Below are 22,263 nucleotides of genomic sequence, written 5' to 3' on the forward strand. Positions count from 1 at the left end.
GGGGAACCATGGCTTAGAGACGCGCTTGTCCGAAATGTGGGGTAAGTTACAAAAGTACCCCCCACCGATTTGAGGCGGTTCTTTCGGTTCAGGGGTACCACGGGCATTTTGCATGTCGGGATTTCAAAGGAGGTGGGAGTTTTCACGCGCATTGTAATTTCGGAATAGCAAGGCGCGGGTTGAGATGGAGGGAGTTGTCGGAGCACAACGAGACAAAGATATATCTTAAATATTTCGGGCTAACAAGGCGCGGGTTGAAATTTCCGGACAAGCCTAACATGTACTGTACCAAATCAATGCGCAATATAAATGTCATTCAAAACCTTGAATTCATGTTATGTTCAATTAAAATATTTCGCTACGCGTATAATGCATGCAACCTACTACTCAAATGAACGTTTTAGTGCATTCCAAACGTATATACTACCGCTTCAATATGAACTAAATTTGAATAAGATCTACAGTAATGATTGTTGTGAAGTCAAAGCATTTGAATTTGTTTCTCTGTTTTAATAAGATCTACAATCATCATTATTGTCAAGTTAAACCATCGTTTGTGTATTATCTTCACAACACACCACATGATCAGTATCGAGTTACATATGAACTATGTGTACTATATGAACTCGAACTAGATTTTTTGAATCCACTTTATTTTGATTTCAAATCACATTACATTTCTAGCTCTAGCTAGATCTTCATAATCTAAACCATGTCTCATATGTATAATGTGTTTATCACATTATGTATGGTGCCCCGCCCCCTACGCCTACAAGTATTTAGATGTGAGTTGCAAACACCACACATTACCACAAATTCAAATAAAATGTGAGAATGTTCAATATATAGTATTGTTTAGATTGCTCGATATTTAGTTGTAAGCTACAAATGCCGCACATTATCACAAATTCAAATAAAATGTGAAATTGTTTGATGTATAGTATGGTTTAGATTGTTTGGCATTTAGCTGTGAGTTGCAAACGCCATGCATTATCACATTATGGTATAACATGTGCACAACACGTGTATCACCGCTATATTCATGCATGCAATGTTTAAAACACTATGATCTCCTATTCAAATATATGAATCCGCTTTCATATCAAATTATGATCTTTGTTAGTCTCTTACACCCACACAGTCCTCTAACCTTTGTAGCCACCACTAACTTTCTCTCGTGCATGCACACGCCCTCCTCGCACACCCCCTCCCTCCGCATTCTATCCACCGGGCACATTCATTTTTTTCCTTTAGGTCGTTCTCCCAGAGTCCCCACAACTCCTTTCCGACACACACCGATCGATAAATCTCTCCAGCGATGCCTGCCTACAGCATACACACATAGCTTCAATCTCCTCCTTTATGTGTCCTTGCCTCGTGTCTCTCATATGGTCAGACACACGTGTAAACACTCACCCCTCTTTTAATCGACCTCACAACCGCACACTCCTCCCCCTATCCAGCTAGTAGTTGGGCCTCTCGCACCACCTCCTAGCTCCATTATCTCTGTCTATCCGTCTCGCTCGGCCTTATTTGCCTCTAACAAATGGACGTACACCGACCGATCTCTCGCTATACATATAGCCAGCTAGGTCCTTATAACTCGTTTTTACCCACACATCGATCGATGTACCTCATTAGTTGTGTCTCTCCCTTCCTCCAACAAACAACAATTGATCTACCGATATAGTTAGGTTTGCTTACCAAGCACATGGTTCCCCTTCATCATCCATGGATGCGTCTCGACAGATCTATCACGCACAGGCACACACAGAAACACATCCCCACTCTTATTGATAACATTGCAGTTCCACCCTCAGTTTGTCTAGTAGGCCTCTCCCAACATCTCCGAGAAGCAACTCCATCACCCATCCAGCACTCTACCCCTCTCCCTCCCTCTCTCTCTCCTCTCTCTCTCTCTGTCCCATCATATTTCCCGTCCATCAGTTATGTATGGATCTCGACCGATCTCCCTCATGACATAGCTGGGTCTCTCCTTCTCAACACATATACGAGTCGTTCTACCTCTATAGTTAGGCCTCTACCTACCCCTCCCCCCACCCCCTCCCCCCCACACACACCGATACATCAAGCGCTATAGTCATGTCTCCCTGCCACACACAAACTTGACATGTGCCCTCTAACGTTCTGGTAGGCCAGTCGCCCTATATCTTTGACTTGCACACACACGCAATTTCGATGTCTCTCTTAATCGATCTCGCACCCACCTGTACTTGATCCTCTCTTCGACTCTATCGATAGCTATGACCCCTCCCTCTCTTCTCATGGATTGCCCGACCCTCTATGTATGATATGGATAGGCCTCCATTTCACACACATTGCATGCAAAATTTTGTTTGAGATGTCATGGACACATATTCCCACAAATAATTCCCAAAATCAACCCCCACCCCACCCCCACCCCCACCACAAAACAAAAAACACTCACGAATGCGGTCTGTATCTCTCACACACACCCACGTAGGTGGGGGACGTGCACGAAGAGAATAGGTGCATGCACGGCGCACGTACTCCCATCTCTTTCCCAACCACACCCGTGCGGGTACACGGTGGAGCTCATTTCTGTACGAAAAAGGCAGCCCATGTGGTAATTTGGCATGTGTACTGGTTGTCCACTTGGTGGACGGAGGATCGTCTACCACGGGTGAACAAACAAATTGCGACTTGACGCGTTATGTTAAATTAAAAAAAGAGGCAAACCATGTGGGGCCTACCTTAGAGGCAAGGCTCTATACACTGGAGTACTTTTGGTGTGTCCCGTCAACTCGCAGAACGAGGAGAAGCTTGCTTAGTACGCCGTCTCCCCCGCCCACGGGTGCGGTGGCTCGCAGGATGAGGTGAAGCTTGCTCCTCCCTCGCCCATGTGCGTGGTGGCTCGTAGGACGAGGTGAAAAATGTACTACTCCCTCCGTTTACTCCTCGTCCCTACTACCTTGGTTATAGAGATTATTGTTGGAAATATGCCCTAGAGGCAATAATAAAAGGATTATTATTATATTTCCTTGTTCGTGATAATTGTCTTTTATTCATGCTATAATTGTATTATCCGGAAATCGTAATGCATGTGTGAATACATAGACCACAACATGTCCCTAGTGAGCCTCTAGTTGACTAGCTTGTTGATCAACAAATAGTCATGGTTTCCTGACTATGGACATTGGATGTCATTGATAATGGGATTACATTATTAGGAGAATGATGTGATGGACAAGACCCAATCCTAAGCAGAGCACAAGATCGTGTAGTTCGTTTTGCTAGAGCTTTTCCAATGTCAAGTATCCTTTCCTTAGACCATGAGATCGTGTAACTCCCGGATACTGTAGGAGTGCTTTGGGTGTACCAAACATCACAACGTAACTGGGTGGCTATAAAGGTGCACTACAGGTATCTCCGAAAGTGTCTGTTGGGTTGACACAGATCGAGACTGGGATTTGTCACTCCATATGACGGAGAGGTATCTCTGGGCCCACTTGGTAATGCATCATCATAATGAGCTCAAAGTGACCAAGTGTCTGGTCATGGGATCATGCATTATGGTACGAGTAAAGTGACTTGCCGGTAACGAGATTGAACGAGGTATTGGGATACCGACGATCGAATCTCGGGCAAGTAACGTACCGATTGACAGGGAATTATATAAGGGGTTGCTTGAATCCTCGACATCATGGTTCATCCGATAAGATCATGGAGGAGCATGTGGGAGCCAACATGGGTATCCAGATCCCGCTGCTGGTTATTGACCAGAGAGCAGTCTCAGTCATGTCGGCGTGTCTCCCGAACCCGTAGGGTCTACACACTTAAGGTTCGGTGACGCTAGGGTTGTAAAGATATTAGTATGCAGCAAACCGAAAGTTGTTCGGAGTCCCGGATGAGATCCCGGACGTCACGAGGAGTTCCGGAATGGTTCGGAGGTAAAGAATTATATATGGGAAGTCGAGTTTCGGCCATCGGGAAAGTTCCGGGGTTCACCGGTATTGTACCGGGACCACCGGAAGGGTCCCAGGGGTCCACCGGGTGGGGCCACCCATCCCGGAGGGCCCCATGGGATGAAGTGGGAGGGGAAAGAGCCCCTAGTGGGCTGGTGCGCCCCCCCTGGGCCCTCCTCTTCGCCTAGGGTTGGGAACCCTAGGGGAGGGGGCGCCTCCACTTGCCTTGGGGGGGCAAGTTTCCCCCCTTGGCCGCCGCCCCCCTAGGAGATCCCATCTCCTAGGGCCGGCGCCCCCCTGGGGTCCCTATATAAAGAGGGGGCGTGGGAGGGCAGCCGCACCCTGACACCTGGCGCCTCCCTTCCCCCCTTGCTACACCTCTCCCTCCCGTAGTCGCTTGGCGAAGCCCTGCCAGATCCTTGCTGCATCCACCACCACGCCGACGTGCTGCTGGATCTTCATCAACCTCTCCTTCCCCCTTGCTGGATCAAGAAGGAGGAGACGTCACGCTGACCGTACGTGTGTTGAACACGGAGGTGCCGTCTGTTCGGCGCTAGGATCTCCGGTGATTTGGATCACGACGAGTACGACTCCCTCAACCCCGTTCTCTTGAACGCTTCCGCTCGCGATCTACAAGGGTATGAAGATGCACTCCTCTCTCTCATTGCTAGATGAACTCATAGATTTATCTTGGTGAACGTAGGAAATTTTTTATTTTATGCAACATTCCCCAACAGTGGCATCATGAGCTAGGTCTATGCGTAGTTCTCTATTGCACGAGTAGAACACAAATCTGTTGTGGGCGTAGATGTTGTCAACTTTCTTGCCACTACTAGTATTATTTTGCTTCAGCGGCATTGTGGGATGAAGCGGCCCGGACCGACCTTACACGTATGCTTACGTGAGACAGGTTCCACCGACTGACATGCACTAGTCGCATAAGGTGGCTAGCGGGTGTCTGTCTCTCCCACTTTAGTTGGGGCTGATTCGATTGAAAGGGTCCTTATGAAGGGTAAATAGAAGTTGACAAATCACTTTGTGGTCATTCGTAGGTAAGAAAACGTTCTTGCTAGAACCCTATTGCAGCCACGTATAAGATGCAACAACAATTAGAGGACGTCTAACTTGTTTTTGCAGCAATTGCTTTGTGATGTGATATGGCCAAAAGTTGTGATGAATGATGAATGATATATTGTGATGTATGAGATCATGTTCTTGTAATAGGAATCATGACTTGCATATCGATGAGTATGACAACCGGTAGGAGCCATAGGAGTTGTCTTAATTATTGTATGACCTGCGTGTCAATGATTTAATGCCATGTAATTACTTTACTTTATTGCTAAACCGTTAGCCATAGTAGTAGAAGTAATAGTTGGCGAGCAACTTCATGGAGACACGATGATGGAGATCATGGTGTCATGCCGGTGACGAAGATGATCATGGAGCCCTGAAGATGGAGATCAAAGGAGCTATATGATATTGGCCATATCATGTCACTACTATTTAATTGCATGTGATGTTTATTATGTTTATGCATCTTGTTTACTTAGAACGACGGTAGTAAATAAGATGATCCCTCATAATAATTTCAAGAAAGTGTTCCCCCCTAACTGTGCACTGTTGCTAAAGTTTGTCGTTTCAAAGCACCACGTGATGATCGGGTGTGAGAGATTCCTACGTTCACATACAACGGGTGTAAGACAGTTTTACACATGCAAAAACACTTAGGTTAACTTGACGAACCTAGCATGTACAGACATGGCCTCGGAACACAGAGACCGAAAGGTCGAACATGAGTCGTATGGAAGATACGATCAACATGGAGATGTTCACCGATGATGACTAGTCCGTCTCACGTGATGATCGGACACGGCCTAGTCGACTCGGATCATGTAACACTTAGATGACTAGAGGGATGTCAAATCTGAGTGGGAGTTCAGTAAATAATTTGATTAGATGAACTTAATTATCATGAACTTAGTCTAAAATCTTTGCAAAAATGTCTTGTAGATCAAATGGCCAACGCTCATGTCAACATGAACTTCAACGCGTTCCTAGAGAAAACCAAGATGAAAGATGATGGCAGCAACTATACGGACTGGGTCCGGAACCTGAGGATCATCCTCATAGCTGCCAAGAAAGCATATGTCCTAGAAGGACCGCTAGGTGAAGCACCCATCCCAGAGAACCAAGACGCTATGAATGTTTGGCAGTCATGTGCTGATGATTACTCCCTCGTTCAGTGCGGCATGCTTTACAGCTTGGAACCGAGGCTCCAAAAGCGTTTTGAGCAACACAGAGCATATGAGATGTTCGAGGAGCTAAAAATGGTTTTCCAAGCTCATGCCCGGGTCGAGAGATATGAAGTCTCCGACAAGTTCTATAGTTGTAAGATGGAGGAAAATAGTTCTGTCAGTGAGCACATACTCAAAATGTCTGGGTTGCACAACCGCCTATCCCAGCTGGACATTAACCTCCCGGACGAGGCGGTCATTGACAGAATCCTTCAGTCGCTCCCACCGAGCTACAAGAGCTTTGTGATGAACTACAATATGCAGGGGATGGTGAAAACTATTCCTGAAGTATTTTCAATGCTGAAGTCGGCAGAGGTAGAAATCAAGAAAGAACATCAAGTGTTGATGGTCAATAAAACCACCAAGTTCAAGAAGGGCAAGGGTAAGAAGAACTTCAAGAAGGACGGCAAAGATGTTGCCGCGCCCGGTAAGCCAGTTGCCGGGAAGAAGTCAAAGAATGGACCCAAGCCTGAGACTGAGTGCTTTTATTGCAAAGGGAAGGGTCACTGGAAGCGGAACTGCCCCAAATACTTAGCGGACAAGAAGGCCGGCAACACTAAAGGTATATGTGATATACATGTAATTGATGTGTACCTTACCAGTACTCGTAGTAACTCCTGGGTATTTGATACCGGTGCCGTTGCTCATATTTGTAACTCACAGCAGGAGCTGCGGAATAAGCGGAGACTGGCGAAGGACGAGGTGACGATGCGCGTCGGGAATGGTTCCAAGGTCGATGTGATCGCCGTCGGCACGCTACCTCTACATTTACCACGGGATTAGTTTTAAACCTCAATAATTGTTATTTAGTGCCAAGTTTGAGCATGAACATTGTATCTGGATCTCGTTTAATACGAGATGGCTACTCATTTAAATCCGAGAATAATGGTTGTTCTATTTATATGAGAGATATGTTTTATGGTCATGCCCCGATGGTCAATGGTTTATTCTTAATGAATCTCGAACGTAATGTTACACATATTCATAGTGTGAATACCAAAAGATGTAAAGTTGATAACGATAGTCCCACATACTTGTGGCACTGCCGCCTTGGTCACATTGGTGTCAAGCGCATGAAGAAGCTCCATGCTGATGGACTTTTAGAGTCTCTCGATTATGAATCATTTGACACATGCGAACCATGCCTCATGGGCAAAATGACCAAGACTCCGTTCTCCGGAACAATGGAGCGAGCAACCAACTTATTGGAAATCATACATACTGATGTGTGTGGTCCAATGAGCGTTGAGGCTCGCGGAGGATATCGTTATGTTCTCACTCTCACTGATGACTTAAGTAGATATGGGTATGTCTACTTGATGAAACACAAGTCTGAGACCTTTGAAAAGTTCAAGGAATTTCAGAATGAAGTAGAGAATCAACGTGACCGAAAGATAAAATTCTTACGATCAGATCGTGGAGGAGAATATTTAAGTCACAAATTTGGTACGCACTTAAGAAAATGTGGAATCATTTCACAACTCTTGCCGCCTAGAATACCTCAGCGTAATGGTGTGTCCGAACGTCGTAATCGCACTCTATTGGATATGGTGCGATCTATGATGTCTCTTACCGATTTACCGCTATCATTTTGGGGATACGCTCTAGAGACAGCTACATTCACTTTAAATAGGGCTCCGTCTAAATCCGTTGAGACGACACCGTATGAATTATGGTTTGGGAAGAAACCTAAGCTGTCGTTTCTAAAAGTTTGGGGATGCGATGCTTATGTCAAGAAACTTCAACCTGAAAAGCTCGAACCCAAGTCGGAAAAATGCGTCTTCATAGGATACCCTAAGGAAACCATTGGGTATACCTTCTACCTTAGATCCGAAGGCAAGATCTTTGTTGCCAAGAACGGATCCTTTCTGGAAAAAGAGTTTCTCTCGAAAGGAGTAAGTGGGAGGAAAGTAGAACTCGATGAAGTACTACCTCTTGAACCGGAAAGTAGTGCAGCTCAGGAAAATGTTCCTGTGGTGCCTACACCGACTGGAGAGGAAATTAATGATGATGATCAAGGTACTTCGGATCAAGTTGCTACTGAACTTCGTAGGTCCACAAGGACACGTTCCACACCAGAGTGGTATGGCAACCCTGTCCTGGAAATCATGTTGTTAGACAACGGTGAACCTTTGAACTATGAAGAAGCGATGGCGGGCCCAGATTCCAACAAATGGCTTGAAGCCATGCAATCCGAGATAGAATCCATGTATGAAAACAAAGTATGGACTTTGACAGACTTGCCCGATGATCGGCGAGCGATAGAAAACAAATGGATCTTTAAGAAGAAGACGGACGCGGATGGTAATGTTACCATCTATAAAGCTCGACTTGTCGCTAAGGGTTATCGGCAAGTTCAAGGGGTTGACTACGATGAGACTTTCTCTCCCGTAGCGAAGCTGAAGTCCGTCCGAATCATGTTAGCAATTGCCGCATACTATGATTATGAGATATGGCAGATGGACGTCAAAACGGCATTCCTTAACGGCTATCTTAAGGAAGAACTGTATATGATGCAGCCGGAAGGTTTTGTCGATCCTAAGAATGCTAACAAGGTATGCAAGCTCCAGCGATCCATTTATGGGCTGGTGCAAGCATCTCGGAGTTGGAACATTCGCTTTGATGAGATGATCAAAGCGTTTGGGTTTATGCAGACTTATGGAGAAGCCTGCGTTTACAAGAAAGTGAGTGGGAGCTCTGTAGCATTTCTCATATTATATGTAGATGACATACTTTTGATGGGAAATGATATAGAATTTTGGACAACATTAAGGCCTACTTGAATAAGTGTTTTTCAATGAAGGACCTTGGAGAAGCTGCTTACATATTAGGCATCAAGATCTATAGGGATAGATCCAGACGCCTCATAGGTCTTTCACAAAGCACATACCTTGATAAGATATTGAAGAAGTTCAATATGGATCAGTCCAAGAAAGGGTTCTTGCCTGTGTTGCAAGGTGTGAGATTGAGCTCGGCTCAATGCCCGACCACGGCAGAAGATAAAGAAGAGATGAGTGTCATCCCCTATGCCTCAGCCATAGGATCTATTATGTATGCCATGCTGTGTACCAGACCTGATGTAAACCTTGCCGTAAGTTTGGTAGGAAGGTACCAAAGTAATCCCGGCAAGGAACACTGGACAGCGGTCAAGAATATCCTGAAGTACCTGAAAAGGACAAAGGACATGTTTCTCGTCTATGGAGGTGACGAAGAGCTTGTCGTAAAGGGTTACGTCGACGCTAGCTTCGACACAGATCTGGATGACTCTAAGTCACAAACCGGATACGTGTATATGTTGAATCGTGGAGCAGTAAGCTGGTGCAGTTGCAAGCAGAGTGCCGTGGCGGGATCTACATGTGAAGCGGAGTAGGTGGCAGCCTCGGAGGCAGCGCATGAAGCAATATGGATGAAGGAGTTCATCACCGACCTAGGTGGCTCGCAGGACGAGGAGAAAAAATTACTACTCCCTCCGTTTACTCCTCGTCCCTACTACCTTGGTTATAGAGATTATTGTTGGAAATATGCCCTAGAGGCAATAATAAAAGGATTATTATTATATTTCCTTGTTCGTGATAATTGTCTTTTATTCATGCTATAATTGTATTATCCGGAAATCGTAATGCACGTGTGAATACATCGACCACAACATGTCCCTAGTGAGCCTCTAGTTGACTAGCTCGTTGATCAACAGATAGTCATGGTTTCCTGACTATGGACATTGGATGTCATTGATAACGGGATCACATCATTAGGAGAATGATGTGATGGACAAGACCCAATCCTAAGCATAGCACAAGATCGTGTAGTTCGTTTTGCTAGAGCTTTTCCAATGTCAAGTATCCTTTCCTTAGACCATGAGATCATGTAACTCCCGGATACTGTAGGAGTGCTTTGGGTGTACCAAACATCACAAAGTAACTGGGTGGATATAAAGGTGCACTACAGGTATCTCTAAAAGTGTCTGTTGGGTTGACACGAATCGAGAGTGGGATTTGTCACTCCATATGAGGGAGAGGTATCTTTGGGCCCACTCGGTAATGCATCATCATAATGAGCTCAAAATGACCAAGTGTCTTGTCACGGGATCATGCATTACGGCACGATAAAGTGACTTGCCCGTAACGAGATAGAACGAGGTATTGGGATACCGATGATCGAATCTCGGGCAAGTAACGTACCGATTGACAAAGGGAATTGTATATGGGGTTGCTTGAATCCTCGACATCGTGGTTCATCCGATGAGATCATCGAGGAGCATGTGGGAGCCAACATGGGTATCTAGATCCCGCTATTGGTTATTGACCGGAGAGCAGTCTCGGTCATGTCTGCGTGTCTCCCGAACCCGTAGGGTCTACACACTTAAGGTTCGGTGATGCTAGGGTTGTAAAGATATTAGTATGCAGCAAACCAAAAGTTGTTTGGAGTCCCGGATGAGATCCCGGATGTCACGAGGAGTTCCGGAATGGTCCGGTGGTAAAGAATTATATATGGGAAGTCGAGTTTCGGCCATCGGGAAAGTTTCGGGGTTCACCGGTATTGTACCGGGAACACCGGAAGGGTCCCAGGGGTCCACCGGGTGGGGCCACCCATCCCGGAGGGCCCCATGGGCTGAAGTGGGAGGGGAACCAGCCCCTGGTGGGCTGGTGCGCCCCCTGGGCCCCCCTCTGCGCCTAGGGTTGGGAACCCTAGGGGAGGGGGCGCCTCCACTTGCCTTGGGGGCAAGCTTCCCCCCTTGGCCGCCGCCCCCCCTAGGAGATCCCATCTCCTAGGGCCGCCCCCCCTGGGGTCCCTATATAAAGAGGGGGGGCGTGGGAGGGCAGCCGCACCCTGACACCTGGCGCCTCCCATCCCCCCTTGCTACACCTCTCCCTCCCGTAGTCGCTTGGCAAAGCCCTGCCGGATCCCTGCTGCATCCACCACCACGCCGTCGTGCTGCTGGATCTTCATCAACCTCTCCTTCCCCCTTGCTGGATCAAGAAGGAGGAGACGTCACGCTGACCTTACGTGTGTTGAACACGGAGGTGCCGTCTGTTCGGTGCTAGGATCTCCGGTGATTTGGATCACAACGAGTACGACTCCCTCAACCCCGTTCTCTTGAACGCTTTCGCTCGCGATCTACAAGGGTATGTAGATGCACTCCTCTCTCTCGTTGCTAGATGAACTCATAGATTGATCTTGGTGAACGTAGGGAAAATTTTATTTTATGCAACGTTCCCCAACAATTATATCATATTGTTTGGAATATATATGTCCTTAGTAGATTTCAATATGAACTACTAGTACATACTCCAAACACTGATATATATAGACGTATTTTAGAGTGTACATTCACTCATTTTGCTCTGTATGTAGTAGCACTCTCCCTTGCCCCTCGACTCTCGCCCACGTGGTGGACGTGCAGCAATTCATTCGGTCTCATATAGCCAGAACGATATATATTTCACTACCATTATTGCTCGACTTCCCGAAGAGGCGAAGAGCCAATCGCAAGGTTAATATTTTGGAGATGCCAAGCGCAAGGTTATAGGAGAACGAGTAGTAGGTGCCGCGTCATTTATAAATATTTTTTTCTTCAGTGGCACGTACGCAATATGATAGGTTCATATGGAGAGAAAAGGAAACCGCTCCAATATATACATAGTCAGGATGGGCCAGCCTACACGGTTGCTTGCTGGGGTTGCTCTCTTCACACTCTCTCGCACAAAACGACTGTGGCCACATCTCTAACAGCCCGGCGGATCACGTCCGCTTGGGGAAGGGGTGGATGCTTAGTGTAGATGCGGTGTCCGTCGCCGACGGCGAAAACCCACTGTCGGCACGTCTCGATCAGGGGTCCCCGCCATTCTCTCTCACAAAGCTGGTGAGGTTGCCTTTGTCCCTTGCTCACTTCCGCGACGTGGACAGTTGCCGCCTCCCGCCGCCCTCCTCAAGGTCGAGCTATGTCCCTCAGGTACAACTCCCTTTACAGCCGGCTTGCACCACTGCTCCAGCTGCCCACATGACTCCCTGTGGATATTTCTCTACTTCTTTGCCCCGCACATACCTGATACCTCTACTGGCTTCTACGTACTGTATTTTTGATGAGTTTATGTCTCATCAACTAGTCCTAGTAATCTTATTCTAATCATGCTTCTTCAACATCTTTGCCACAGGGATGCTCATCTCGATTTTGGTGAAACTGCACAAAATGATCCGATGATCAAAAGGTTGCAAACTTCATTTATTAGGAAGCTCGAACGTTGCCAGCAAATTGAAGCCTGGTCAGGGTTCACGGTTCAAGGGCTAGGGACTGCATGGATCGTTTTTTTAGCTGCCTCTGTTCCAAAATAAGTGTCAACTTTAGTAGTAGTACAACTTTGTACTAAAGTTTGCACAAAGTTGAGACACTTATTTTGGAACGGAGGGAGTACATATTTTCTATGATCTGTCAATCATTGAGATGCAATAGCATGCATGTTAGTCTCCTTTGTATTTGATGAAATGTTGCAACGGGCAACCTTGGACGCAAGATACATGTAACAGGAGCTGGAAGCTTCATAGCATTGTACAAATTTATCTCGCTGATAAATTACAGTACGTACTAGTACTAGACTAGTACTTCCTCCGTTCCTAAATATAAGTCTCTGTAGAGATTTCACCATTAACCACATGCGGATGTATATAGATGCATTTTAAGTGTAGATTCATTCATTTTGTTCCATATGTAGTTCACCTAGTGGAATCTCTACAAAGACTTATCTACTAGTAATAGCTAGCTCCCACTACTAGGAATTCTCTATCCTCTCCTTGAGCCACATCATCAAAATTGACGTAGCCGTTAGATGAAGTAAATCAGTCATAATAGCCGTCTGATCTAGACGTTGAGAGGCTCAGCACTAAGCCACATGCAAGCATGCAGAAATACCGTGGCACATGCATGTGAGTGGGTTTTAAATCACATCAACATGTCTGCATGCAAGCATGCACCGGTAGCATGCATGTAAGTGAGCTTTTAAGTCCCATTAACATGTCAAAAAGAAAAATATAATCCCATTATGCAGTAGGAGTTGGCTGATCTTTTTTCCTTATGTAGGATGATCTAAATGATGATGGGAGTTTATTTAGTTTGGCTACCACATTTGTCATGCGGTTATAGATTTTTTTAGTTCTATAAAATCGATAATTTTGCGCAGAGAGATATATATACCGCTGTTCCGCGGCAACGAGCGGGGACTCATCTAGTAATATTTAGGAACGGAGGGAGTACTATGTAAAGAGTTAGGTGTCGCATGGTGATAGTGTGAGGTGGGCCATGTAATCACTGAGCCTGCGTGTTTTCACTGCCCTTGCACTCCTCCGCTGTAAGAATGGAGAAAATTGTAATCTACTACCTCCTTTCGCCGAAAGCGTGGGACATCCAGCAGTCCTACCACCTCAGTAATAAAGACCAATGAGCCGTCAAATCACATAGACCCAGCAGTAAGTTGGACGGACAAAGCAACCATCACTCTTGCGCCAGTGAGAGGCCACGTCCGCTCTGCCCAGGCATGAATGTGGCACCGATTCTTTGGAGCGGCGCTAACCGTTTCGGACGGGAAGCGCGCGCGGGCGATGGAGGGGCTTTGGGTGGGCCAGGCTGGTCAGGAGCAGGCGTGGCAGCTGTCCGCATGTCCCTACCGGACACGCCCGGAAATGAGAGGATGCACCGACTCTCGCGGCTAAAATCGTACACTACACACCACATCTCTGTAGGAGTAGGTCGATCTGTCGCACTCTCTAACACACACATGCTGTTAAACACACACACGACTGTTTGTTTCACCCTCTGACTGGTGGGACCCAACGTACTACGTGGAGAGAGGTAAGGTGACTAAAGGCTGCATTATTTCTGCACTACTGTGGACAGTCTTACCACCAAAGCCACATGACACGATTATGATTGAAATCCTAATGACTCCCACACACACACAAAAAAAACACGTCATGCCTGTCACACGAATGCAGGAATGTATAAAAGGTTATTTTCCTTTCGTGGAACATAACGGGAGGGTTGTGTAGCTGGTTAGCTTGTTCGCTCATCAAACTTGAGGTCTCGGGTTCGATAACTACACTTGAGCATAATTTTTGCCAGGAGGATTCTTTGACTGGTCAAAATGTTTTCTAGGGTTTGCACACTTCACACTCTCTCTCCAGTATATATATACACGCTGGAGCCTCAGCGCTTGTAGTTGCTCTCTTCACACTCTCTCGCCCTCTCCAGATCTAAACAGGACTTCGTTGGCCTCTCTCTCCCCTCACTACTGCTCAAAGAGCCGGCAGGATCCGTCCGCCGGGAAGGGAAGGTGGCTTAACGCTGTCGCCGTCGGCGAGGGAGGGAATCCACGACCGGCGCTGCTGTTCACTTTCCACCCAACGGCGGCGCGGGAGGGCCTCTGACCCTTCTTCTTCACCGTCGTCCCGTCGCCCACCGAACCACGCCCCAAGAACCTTAAGGTATATTTTACTTACTCCATATGCATTGCTCTAGCTGCATGTATACCATGAATCTAGGACATGGTTCAAAGAGGAAAGGAGTGGGGGAAAGTAGTGGGAAAAGTTGTATATAGCATGAATCTAGGACGTGGTTCAAAGAGGAAATGAAGGGGGAAAGTTGTATAGCATGAATCTAGGACGTGGTTCAAAGAGGAAAGGAATGGGGGAAAGTAGTGGGGAAAGTTGTATTGCATAAATCTAGGACGTGGTTCAAAGAGGAAAGGAAGGGGCGAAAGTACTAGTTCAAAAAGGAAAGGAAGGGACTAGATTTGAGTAGGACTAGATTTGCTACACTCACATAGGGAAAGGTGTCTAAAGATAACCAAACTGGGACCAACACAAATATGCTCCTTGGTTGTTTGTTCTTTATTGCAACAGACTGTGCATGACCACAGTACATCGGTAGATCCACATGGTGCTGGTGCGTCCACTGTCCCGTGCAACTCATTAGTTGTTGTTAATCTATGGCCCTGTTTGGTTAAAAACTCCCTAGTCCCTACCTGCTTGGTTCCAGGGACTAAACATGGACTAGAGGTTATTAAATGGCATGATAAAATACCATGTTACCCCTAGTAATGAACTAATAGAAACAGGGTGCGATGTGTGGCAGGGGCAACTGTTGGAAAAAGTCCCAAAAAGACTCCCTCGGGGTCTTCTTTCTTTAGTCCCAAATGCCCACTTTTAGTCCCGAAAAGTCCCCCCTGTTTGGTTTAGATGTGACTGACACAGAGTTTTTTTAGTCCCTACACCAAAATGTCCCTGTAAGCAAACACCCTCTAATAATGCCGCTGGAAAATTGATGCAATGCCACAGTATAAAGCAAATTACATGTTTAACGAATTTTATTGTTAATATAATCTCTATGTTAATATTAATAAATGCCACCGTTTGAGAAATGCTACTGTCTTGCTTTCTTTCCCATTTAGATAAGGTAGATGCTTCTTTTTGTTGGCTTCTGTGTCATCCACCGTTATTGACCACTAATTGTTTCCTTTGCACCTCTGTGTAAACAGGGTTATCTACTTCACCTCGTTGCCATTGTGACCTTTTGTTGCACTGCACAAAACACTTTTGTTTTAAGAGTGTTTTGTGTAGTTCAACCAAAATGTCACACCGACAACGTTGCTTGATTGCTTGATCTTAGTGGAACTGCACAAGAGGAGATCTTACTTCCTATCCGTTAAGGCGAATTTGGTTCAGATCTTCTTCTTGTGAGTTGTTTGAATTCCGCATCATGAGAGGTCAGTACTAGCCTTCTTTCACATGATTCTGTAGTGTGCTTTCATATTTGTGCTACTTGTACGATAATGTTGCTTGATTTTAGTGAACTGCACAAATGGAGACAAGACTTCCAATCTGTATGTGCACCGTAATATCCCATTGAGGTAAGATAAGGATATTTCACAACTGCTGGCCTGTATTTTGCCACTTTCATCAGAAAATTAAGTTTAGTACTATACTTGTGCTCCCTAATTAACATGCCAAATCTTACATTGAAGGCGAAGCTTGTCTGTTATTGAACCAAGTGATGACGGGGAAGAACAAGCGGAAGAAAAACAAAAATCAACTCCCGGTGCTGTAATGAAGCACTGGAACTGTCATGACACAAGTAATGATATAGTTTTGCATCTTAGTTTATTGCTATGGCTGGAACGAGCAATTGTTTTGCCACTCATTTGATGCCATACGTAATTATCTCTACTTGTGCAAACAGGGATCTTCTTTGAAGATACCATATATTTTAGTGGAACTGCACAAGAAGATGTTGGAAACATTAAACTAATCGAGGATTATATAGTAAGCATGGCCACCCCCGTAGATAGCAACAGATGGTTCCCGAGAAGTGCTTCATCTGTATGCTCTACACAATCAGCCTCCTGACAAAGGTTGGTACTCGCCCACTGATTTCATCCATATGATTGAGCTTTGTCATCTCTATTGGTGCTGTGCTACTATTTAGATACTGTCATGAAAAGTGGTATTATCCTTGGGAAGTGCTTCATCTGTGATGTTTTAAATATTTCCTTTCCTTTTTTTCGAGCAAACATGGATGCTAGCATTTAGTAGTCCTCTTGTCTTTGCACAACAGGTTCATCTTCCTCTGAAGAAGAATATGGAGTACGTGAAGTGACTAGTTCCGATTATGCCAGGATGAAGAAGCACTGTCTATCTTCTCATCAGAAGGAGCAGTTGAAGGATGGTTACATTACTCCCCACAAGACCAAACTAACTTCAGCTCAGAAGGACTGACAAATTGCCATTTTTTTGCTGTGATGCGCGAGTACAATGCTGTTCTAGGATTCTTTCTGGTGAGTTCCATTTTTCTAAAAGTGTTCTCTACATGGACCATGTATGTGCCAGTTGAAACTGTCAATTCATAGTACAGTTTGCTTTATAATAATCACTTTTTTGTATTTGTGCAAACAGGGTGCTCAGCTTGATTTCAACGGGAACTGCACAAAATGTTCATGAATACATCGAATCATTCATTTCCACCACAAGAAAGGAGGTGCCCATAAGTTCAAGGCGTTGCAAGATATAAGGGCGAAATCATACAAGCTACGCGCGAATTTGGTTGATTTTGGTGGAACTGCACAAAAAGAACAGCTGGTTTATTGAGCATGAGTTGCCATGTCAATGTCCGAACTGATGGCAAACCCTGCCCATTCCACAATCGTAGGCATTTGATATTTTGGAATGGGACAACCTTGTCAAATTTTGCTCATTGATTTTAGCAAGATATGCGTTTGATATTTTCGAATGGGACGCCCTTTGCTGTCAGCAGCGGCGATCGATTTTTTATTTATTCTTTAGTTGTGAAGTAAATATTGCCTCTGACATGTGAGTCGCTGAGATGCATAATCATCGATTGTTTTGAATGTTCTCTATGAATTGCCAGGCCTGTGTGTTTGATTGCAATGTACAGAAATGCTAAAAAGCTGCTCAAACTCTTTGTACTCCTTCTGTTCCTTTTTACTTCGCACATTGTGAAAGTGCATACTTTTTTGTATAAGATTGGTCAAAGTAGAGATACTTTGACTGCAGACAAAACTTGTATGCAGACTAGAAAGGACCGGAGGGAGTACATACAAACTGCTGCAAACGTGGTGATCACCCTGGGAATAATGCTAGTACGTATTGTTTTGCATGTTCATCCAATGCCAGTGATATAGGAATTCGAACTAATCGAAATAAATTCATTCATACACGGTCGGATTTCATATAAACATGTCAGATTTCATTACATTTCGTACATTCTTCAACTAAAAAGGGGTGTTTGTGGCCGCATGCATCTCCCAGATGCAGAGGCCGGGGGTCATCCTCCTTTTCGAAAAAAAACTAAAAAGGGGTGCGCTGGAGGTATAATTAATTAACCAAAGCTACCCACGTGTGTCCCGCTGAGCCGAACAGAAGCTTCAGTGACTTAACTGCAGGTGCAGTTGCGTAACTGACATGTGGCCTATTGGGCCCACGTGTCAGTCAGCCAACTGCACCAGCAGTTAAGTAGAAGCAGCGTTCTTCTCCAGCGCAGCTCTCCGACTCCACGTCGCCGCCAAGAAGATAACAGGCCGTTAATGGTTAACCCGCCTAGCTTGGCTTCAACCGGAGGGTAGCAGCGGTGGCCTTACTTGGAACCGAGCGGCGGCGACCTACCGTGTTCTACTCTTCCTTGTTTTCTGTGTGGCGCGACCTCATTGGCAGCGGGGTGGGGCCTCGGCGGAGCCGGCGATGCCTCTGTCTTGTTGCCGGCGGGCGGCGCCTCAGCGGAGCGGTGGAAATACTCCCCCACGTTGCCGGCATGGTGGGGCCTCGGCTGAGCCGGCGATGTCCTCTGCCTCGTTGTTGGTGGGGCGGGGCCTTGGCGGAGCCAGCGGTGTCCTCTGCCTCGTTGTTGGCGCCACGGGGCCTCGGCTCCGCCGGCGGTGTCCTCTGCCTCGTTGTTGGCGCCGCGGGGCATCGGCGGAGTAGGGCGTCATCGACGCCAGCGGAGCGGGGACTCGTCGGAGCCGGCATTGTCCTCTGCCTTGTCCTCGGTCTCGCCAAACAGCGCCTTGCCCGCTTCATCGCCCTCTTTGCTAGCCTCTTTGTAGGCGGCCGCAGCCTCCGCCACCCGCATGCGGTACTGCCAGCGCTCGAGGCGACCCTTGCGGGTGGAGCGGTACGAGTCGAGCAGCGCCTCCTGTTCCGCCCGCTCCGCGGCGATCTGCTCCTCTGCCTGCAGGTGCTCCTGGAGGAGATGGTGGTTGTAGGCGGCGTTGGCCTGCGCCTCCCGTAACTGCTCCTCACGCATCTGCCTCACCCTGTCCATATATTGGGCACATGCCTCGCCGATGGTCATGGTGCAATGCACCGGCGAGGATGGCACGAAGGAGGGGGTTGGCGACGGATCGTCGACTACCATGTTCTCCATTGGGACGTCGTCGTCCTCCGACTGCCTGCCGGCCAGCCGGTCAGCAGCAATGGCTGCTAGCTCCTTGTGGTCCGTCGTCCGCCCATCCCAAAGAGCGCTGGAGTGCGAGGAAGCCATGGTGGGCAGTAGTGGTGTGGACAGGAGAAATGCAACGAATGCGGATGACTGCGGCTATGGCCAGTGCAGCAGTTTATATAGCAATGGTGGGCGGGCGGAGGGACGGACGTGTGACGCCGGAGTAGCCGCCTCGGCAACCGCGTATCATTAATGTGTGCGGAAGATGGATGGACGGACGGCACTTGTGCCATTTGAAGGTGGAGGAATCGCCTGCACCGAGAAGCGGGGCGGCCAGCGCTGACTGTTTCGGGCGGAAAGCGTGCGCAGGCGAGGAGGTCACTTTACTTGGATAGGATGACAATGGGGACCCACCAGGTCCATAGCCTCACGTACGCAAGTGCCTCCTTATTATATATATATATATAACTATAATTTATTTTGCTTCCTCCTGGTTTCCTGACATCACGGTCCCACACCATTGTCTACCTATGTACTCCCTCCTTTCCGGTTTACTAGTATGTATGCACATGCAATGCATGTCTTAAAAGAATGGGGTGATTTTTGAGTGTGACTCGAAAAAAGTATAATGGAGTGATTTTGATAAATGGAATTCCACCCACAATTGTTTTTAATATTCACACAAAAAACTGTACATTCACATCTAAAATACTGGAGGTTCATTAAAAAACTGTATGTTACTCTATTATTTTTTCTTCCCATTCTCCTCCCAAACCTTCTTATCTGGGCTCAAGTCGTCATGCGCTCAAGCAGTAATATAGCCCATGAGGCATCGCATATGGGCCTTTTTTCCTGGAAGGGCCACGTGAATATTCTAGAACACAGCAGAGGCAACAATAGTCTACTGTTCATGGCGAATCCGGCTAATCTTAGCCCTTGGATTTTGGAGACCAACGGTTATGATTGATGCTCTGGATCCATCTCAAAACTGGTACACTATATAGTAGTACAGATAGGGCTTATCTCAAAATTTTAGTTTTTCCATTTTATAAGGCTCAATTTGGTTGTTTTCCATCACATGTTCAGATTCCAAGGTGCATTAAATCATTGCATGCAAGTATTAAGAGAAAATTGACCACTGCATGTACTTTATGCATGCATGCATTGCAACTAATGCATTGATAAACATAATTTTTTGAGGATAACAAGAGCATTAATTAGGTGCTTTTGCAAAACTAGAAAAAGTATTCCACCACTTGCCATCTACCTTGATTGGTGAGATTTTTGAATTGAGCATTATAAACCGGAAAGGAGGGAGTAGTCAATAAATGAGAGAATTGCACAAGAAGCAGCCGACAGCTGGGACCAAGCAGCTCGAGCAGTATTTGTGTTTTTGAGGTGTGAGCACTGCAGAGTTTTTCGATGTTTACCCCAGATATTAATTTTTCTCCTCTGAACAACAACGAAAACATTGCTACAGGTATTAACTGGGTGGGCTGTGGCCCGTCTAGCCCAGGCCAGATATCTAGCCCAGATATTAATTTTTTTCAAGCTGAAAATGGCTAGCCCAGCTATACTTTTTTTAGGAATACCCAGGCAAGGTCAAGTTGTTATTCTCCGCCCCGCTGGGCTGAAAATCTTTCCTAGGAGGGACACATTAGGCTTAACAAGAAAATGGGCTTTAAGAAATAATAAATGAGATGTAATTATAAAAACTGGGTAGTAACTATAAAAAAATGCACCAAACAGTGATTACTTTATAAATTTAATTTCATTAATTGTTGCGAGCGGAATGTTTCGTTGGATTTTTACGGAATATAAATTTATATTGAAATTGTATTTAATCTGACTAAAATTTCGGGATAAAAATATTCGGATCCCATCAAAATGTGGGAATTTTATTGAATTCTGTTTTGAACGGTTCGTTGAAATGGGCTGTACTTTTAACAAACTATAAATGGGCTGTAGTTAATTCCATTAGAATTCAAAAATGGGCTACACATTCTTACAAATCTCAAATGGTCTATAAGTTCTCTGCCCCACACTTCTGGCCTTACTAAGTTGACGCGTCCCCTAAAAAAACAGAGTTGACGGGTTTGCAAGGCTTTGTCAACTTATAGTCAACACACGGTTCTAGCAGCAGTGGCTGTTGGATGTCCATCCAACGGATGCCGTGCTTATTCTTCAATCTCGGATATTCTAGCTTCACCCACCCAAAAAATGATTCATCCCCCTGACATCTGGGGCGCACCATTTCGGAAGCTGACCTGTGGGCCTACTAAGTTGACGTACCAAGGGCTTTGTCAACTTAGTCAATAATAAACAATTCTAGCTGCACTGACCGTACGATGTCCATCCAACGGCCGTCGTGCTTCTTCAACCTCTGGTCTTCTTGCTCCAGCCGCCCAAAGCAGCGCCGGTCATGCCGCCTGCTCCTGCCTCCCGTGGTCGGCTGTGCTGCCACGAAGGCCTCACCGCCCCCTACTACTCCCACCGCTAGCCAGGCCATCCCTCAACTCACCCACTGACCACACCCCTGTTATTCTGCAGCGACGACAGCGCAGCCGAACCAGTGAACCCTCGTACTCCTCTCCGCGTGTGCATCCACTGCCGCGTCTTCCCCGGCTCCGCGTCGTCCCCTTCCTAGGCCTCGCCGTCGTCCACCGCCGTGGTGCTCTCGGCGCGGCATGGTCAAGGAACGACTTCTATCGGACCTGGACTGTACGTGGAGAGGCTGACAGCTGGGTCCACGGCAGCCGCAAGGAAGTGCCTCCTTATTACGCGCAAAATAATTATTCCTCCACCTGACAGCAGGGACCCACCGGATGGGCCACCGTATTTCGCGAAAAAAATGATTCGCCCCTGACTGCTGGGACCCACGAGCTACATCTTCACACGCAAGGAAGTGCGTCCGAAAAAAATGATTTGCCCCCCTGACTGCTGGGTCCTGTTCATCGGGAGGGGTGTGGCGTACCGCAAAACGGACGAAACGGACTTGTGTTGGAGCGCTACGGTCGAAACGGGGGGGGGGGGAGGGGTGTGGCGTACCGCAAAACGGGACTCCACGGGATACTGTTCATCT

Source organism: Triticum aestivum, chromosome 2B, assembly GCF_018294505.1.
Source record: "Triticum aestivum cultivar Chinese Spring chromosome 2B, IWGSC CS RefSeq v2.1, whole genome shotgun sequence".
NCBI lineage: Eukaryota > Viridiplantae > Streptophyta > Magnoliopsida > Poales > Poaceae > Triticum > Triticum aestivum.